Source organism: Callorhinchus milii, unplaced genomic scaffold (genome assembly GCF_018977255.1).
Source record: "Callorhinchus milii isolate IMCB2004 unplaced genomic scaffold, IMCB_Cmil_1.0 Scaffold13, whole genome shotgun sequence".
NCBI classification, from domain to species: domain Eukaryota; kingdom Metazoa; phylum Chordata; class Chondrichthyes; order Chimaeriformes; family Callorhinchidae; genus Callorhinchus; species Callorhinchus milii.
This window is the reverse complement of record NW_024704754.1, coordinates 3867557-3873615: the sequence shown is the minus strand read 5'-3', so window position 1 is coordinate 3873615 and position 6059 is coordinate 3867557.

Here is a 6059-nt window from a genome sequence, read left to right as displayed (position 1 = left end):
GACCAAATTTTTTATTATGCAAACTCAACAGCAACATTCTAATTATGAGATCTTTTCAGGGACTAAACACGGGTGGCATTTTAGGCCTGAAATGATGCCAAGTTTGACCTCAATACAACAGCCTTGCAAGAGTTGCTCTGTTTTTTTCAGCAGAGTTTGGATTTTATATAATATCCCGTGTAATGACAGCCGCTGATCAGAGACAACAATTTGTTACATGTGATCAATGTCTCTAAGTGGCCCCTCTGGAAATTGACTAGTTATCAATCGTGGTGCGGTCATTCATTCAGTTTGACCGGTAAAGAAAGTTTCAACCATATCAATCAGAAACTTGCACAATGCGTCTGAGCCAATGTTTATATGGTGCATTTCCTTCCCTTATCCATAACCGTGGATATTATTGCACTCCACGCGATTCCCCCAGAAAACAATGCGAGCATCCGTTCTCACAATTCGCCAGTTGCAATTTGTTTGAAATGGTTAGAAAGTTATTAAAATGATAGAAGTTATTAGAATGGAAGTTGTGTTAGCTGCAAATGTCACACTGATTCTCAGAAAAGTGTCACTGGTTTTAAAAACAGGAAAGGCATTTCTGTAGCAGATTGTGCTAGAGAGAAGAGAAACAATTCACAGTACAAAGCAACTTCCACGCACAGAAGAGATGTATAAGTGATATGAAACTCAAAACAGGCTCTTGATGCCCAAATTAGATGTAGGTAAGTGTTGCTTCCTGACCTGGGTAGGCCCTTAGCACCTCATCTACAGTCGATTTAACAGGATGTATTATTGAGCAATTTGTTGCACAGAAAATTAAAGGTTTTATAAAATCACGCACTGTACGTTATGGTACAGGTGTGAACAAAGGTTCTTCAAAGGTCATATATTTTTCATTGAAATTACCATCAATAAATGAAAGTGCTGCACTTCATCCCCTTTGTAAACAGAACAAGTTGGCACTTTCCTTGAGGTTTACACTTCACAGCCGAACGGGAAGCAAACCAGCCTTATTTTCAGTCAGTCAGTTCAGCAGCTTCCGTTCAACACTTTTAGACAAACCAGAAGGAAACTTGAAGCCCTACCTTAAAACTGCATTGCACACAGACCATATTGGTATAATTAACTGCATATTTTACCTGTAGCTTAACAATGATCTAAGCTGATGGGAACGGTTTGTGTTTAAATAATGGAGATAACTTGCCAACGTTAAAAGCTTGTGGCACTTTACAATAATCTACCTAGAACCACGACAACATTGCCAGTCTCTTCAGTATAAGCATGGGGATAAGCACAAGAACTTTGCCGCTTTTCTGCCAACTCCATGTCCCCTAAACCTTCAAGGTGACAATCTGGGACTTGCCAGCGCCCTTTAATATAGCAGTTTGTTGCAAAAACCAACGAGCGTGAATGTTTTCAGTAGTCGATAAGCTACGCAGCTCCAGTCAAACACACTTATGTCACTGCCACAGGAAGTTCAAAATTGTTTGAACATACACACAGAAATATGTGGTTTATTTAGCATCAAACTGCTCCTAGTCAAAAGTGGTTGCTGTTTCGCATGAAATGTTTACTCATGATTTTAAACTGGAATCTTAACAACGTGGGAAGAGCGGCTTTAGTTATGTTTTACCGAATCCGCAACAGTTACTTTTGGATTGCTGATCAGCACATTAGATCAGCTGGAATCTTACAAGGATGGAACAAGAGAGGAGCAGTATCCTCTTCAATGACCGTGGAATGAACTTGGCAGATTAAATCCTTTGATTATGGGATCAAATGGCAGATTTACATTACTTTGCACGAAATATCTTTTTCTGCCTTTCAACAGAACTATGAAAAATGTTTTGTCTGCTCAGCTCCTGTGTTATCATGATAACAAACTAAGGATCTTCTGCTTTAAAGCTTCTTCCCTGATCTGTTCACACTTCCCTCATCCGACCAACAGCAGAATTGGTGTGGCCACCACCAAATCCGTGGCCCGGGGTGAGGGACAGTCACTGAGAATGAATAAGGAGAATAAGGAGATGAAGAAATAGGGGTGTGAGCTGAGATTAAGTGCGTATCAAATAACGAGGATTATTTCTTCGCACGGAGGGTTTGTGAAAAGAGAAAGTGATGATACTTTTCCCATCTTCCCCTCCCAGCACAGTCTTTCCTCCCCACTCCTGTGCCAATAGTCAAGATGCTGGGAGGTACTGTAGCATTAGCTAACCAAAAATCAGATCAGGCTGTGAAAACACTGCAAATAGACAGGGTAAATAGTTAGGAATTAAAGACATTGATGTAAGTCTTAAAAACATGCACCAGCCCTTTCCTGCCATGATCTCACATGCTTGTACACGCTGCACAAAACCACTCTGTAAAGAGAGCTGCATCTCCCATGATGTCTGGCTACCTTTCATAGACACTCTGGCCAATTGCAGTTGGTGTAACACACAAACCCTTCCTGAAATCATTGAAAATCAGGCAAGCAACTACCAAAGTGATCATAAACAGGACTTCTAACTGAGTAAATTTCTTCAACTTTCTGCATGTTTAAAGAACTCTAGTTCATCCTGACGCTTCTGATCTTCCAGTAATTGGTTTAAGGAATGTTTTGTGTGGATCAACCAACAATAAGCCGAAGGAGCAAGGTCACAAGTTTCATCCTTGATCTGGCCAACGAGCTGAGGTAGAAGCTGCTAGCGTCTTCCATCCTGTTTACATGTGAATTCATTACCTTACTAGAGAAAGGTTCAAAGGAGAAAATGCATTTTTTTGTATTATAAACCCACTTCTATTAAACATCCCCTCTCCCTCCCCCTCCCTCTGCCTCCCCTCCCTCCCCTGGCTCTCCCCTCCTCCTCCCTCTCCCCTCCCTCTGGCTCTCCCTCCCCCTCCTCCCTTGGCTCCCTCCCCTCCCTCTGCTCTCTCTCCCCCTCCCTCTGGCTCTCCCTCCCCCCCTCCTTCTGGCTCTCCCTCTCCCTCCCCTCCCTCTGGCTCTCCCCTCCCTCCTCTGGCTCTCCCTCCCCTCCCTCTGGCTCTCCCCCCCCCTCCTCTGGCTCTCCCTCCCCCTCCCTCCCCTGGCTCTCCCCCCCCTCCCTCTGGCTCTCCCTCCCCCTCCCTCTGGCTCTCCCTCTCCTCCCCTCCCTCTGGCTCTCCCTCCCCCTCCCTCTGGCTCTCCCTCCCCCTCCCCCTCCCTCTGGCTCTCCTCCCCTCCCTCTGGCTCTCCCTCTCTGGCTCTCCTCCTCCCCCTCCCTCTCCCTCCCTCTGGTCTCCCTCCTCTGGCTCTCCCCCTCCTCTGGCTCTCCCTCCCCCTCTGGCTCTCCCTCCTCTGGCTCTCTCCCTCCCTCTCCTCCTCTCCCTCCCCTCCCCTCCCTCTCTCCCCCTCCTCCCCTCCCTCTGGCCTCCTCCCCTCCCCCTCCCTCTGGCTCCCCCTCCTGCTCTCCTCCCCCTCCCTCTGGCTCTCCCTCCCTCTGGCTCCCTCCCTCTGGCTCTCCCTCTCCCTCCCTCTGGCTCTCCCTCTCCCTCCCTCTGGCTCTCCCTCCCTCTCTCTGTGTGTGAGTCTCTCTCTATCTCCCTCTGAGTCTCTCTCTCTCTCTCTCTATCTGTGTCTCTCTCCCCTCTCTCTCTCTGTCTCCCTCCCTCTCTCTGTGTGTGAGTCTCTCTCTCTATCTCCCTCTGTCTCTCTCCCCTCTCTGTGTGTGAGTCTCTCTCTATCTCCCTCCCTCTCCCTCCCTCTCTCTTTGTGTGAGTATCTCTCTCTATCTCCCTCTGAGTCTCTCTCTATCTGCCTCTGAGTCTCTCTCTCTATCTCCATCTGAGTCTCTATCTGTGTCTCTCTCCCCTCTCTCTCTCTCTTTCTCTCTCTCTCTCTCTATCTGTGTCTCTCTCCACCTCTCTCTCTCTCTCTCTCTCCCCCTCTATCTGTGTCTCTCTCCCCCTCTCTCTGCCACTCTACCTCCCTCTGTGTGTGTCTCTCTCTCTGTCTCTCCCTCTCTGTGTCTCTCCCTCTTTCTGTCTCTCTCTCTCTGTCTCTCCCTCTTTCTGTCTCCCTCTCTGTGCCTCACTCCTCTCTGTCTCTCTCTCTCTGTCTCTCCCTCTCTCTCTCTGTCTCTCCCTCTCTGTGCCTCACTCCTCTCTGCGTCTCTCCCTCTCTCTCTCTGTCTCTCCCTCTCTCTGTGTGTGCCTCACTCCTCTCTGTGTCTCTCCCTCTTTCTGTCTCTCCCTCTCTGTGCCTCATCCTCCTGCTCTTCCCTCGTCTCTCCCTCTCTCTGTGCCTCACTCCTCTCTGCGTCTCTCCCTCTCTCTCTGTCTCTCCCTCTCTCTGTGTGTGCCTCACTCCTCTCTGTGTCTCTCCCTCTTTCTGTCTCTCCCTCTCTGTGCCTCACTCCTCTCTGCCTCTCCCACTAACCTCAGCGCTAACTACAACTCCACTTTAAACCCTCATAACCCCTTTCTTTCTCTCTCTCTCTTTCTTCGCCCACGTTTTAATGCCTTCAACCCTATTCCTTATTCCCTTCTCTTCCCCAACTCCTTTCCTTGTGTGTGTGTGGGGGGTGGGCGTTGAGGTGAGGTTGAGGGGGTTATTGACCACGATAAAGCCGATTCATTTTTAAACGTACGTCATTTATTTGTTCGGAATAATTGCCCATCTTTAACGTGAGAAAAGGAATCCACTCCCAAAGCAGAAGTGTGAGTGGCTGTTACTGTTGTTGTTGTTGTTGTTGTACATTACGGAAATGAGACCCAATGAGTCGGTTTAAATCAGGTTGTGAAATGACATTTGATTGATTAGTTGATTGATTTATTTGGGGGTTTGAGTGGTGTGGCCACATTACCATAGTCTCTTGCCCTGTTTGATGGAGGGAATCTCAGTTTCACTTTGCCTTTCCTGTTGTTGTCTGAGTGAGCAATCATAGAGCCTCCAGAGAGAGATCATGCAGTAATAGGGTGCCTCACAGGGCAAAGGCATTTGAGCAGAAATGCAAACTGGTGCCATAAAATAGTTGTATTTTGGCCCACGCGATTCATGGGAATAGCAATGACGGGGAGTTGGTGTGGGCTGATACGCAATGGGTCTCCCACACGATGAGCTCTTGATCTCTGTGATCTCGCCATTAGTCACTGCCCAGGGCTATGAGCAAACCAGTAGGCAATGTAAACGCACGGTATTGAGAGATGGCAGGGTACTTGTTCTTTGGTATTAAACGTGTTTAAGTATGGTGTTTGGGAGAGTTGCGTTGAATCATTTTAGTTAAAAGTTTTCATCTGATTCAATAAAACTGGTCACCACGCATTCATCACGTCCAGGCTCCACTATGCCAACTCCCTGCTTTGTCGACCTTCCCAACTCTTCCCTCCCCAAGCTGCAGATCATCCTGAACTCTTGCAGCTCGTGTCCTCTCCCGTACCAGGCTCCGTGACCCTATCACCCCCCACCTTCACCAGCCTCAACTGTCGCCCCCCCCCCCATCCCCCAGAGGATAGAATCTTGTGGTCGCAATTTTTTTTCTGGCAATAGTTTTTGGGGGCGAGGACGCCTGTGACTCAATCCATAAAACACATCACATTTGTATACACTATCATCACTTAATACATTTGTACAATGGACCTTTGGTATCTATTGTAAATGGCACCATTCTCAATTCACCTGTGAACAAAGAATTTCAGGCCAAAATAATAACAATAATCCTTGCATTTGATATTGCACCTTATCACGTCTGTGAGACGTCTCAAAACGCCTCACAGAATATACTGTAAAGTGAATTGACTATTTTGTGGGTGAAATGCAACCGCCAAGTGTCCCACAAACAGTAGTGGACTGATTTTTTTTAAGGGATTATTACCCAAGGAAAAGCGATCCGCCAATCACGTACAACCGGGTTCCTACTTACTACTAGGTAACAGGCGTATGGCATAAGGAAACCTGCCTAAGATTTCGCCTTGTCGGAAATCGAACCCAGGTCCTCTCCCTTGTGAGACGACTGCTCTAACCGCTAAGCTACAGGTCTCCACAAATGCCTTGAACGTGAAGGCTCAGTGCGTGTTTAGGCCCATGTATTTTACTAGTGAATTAAATC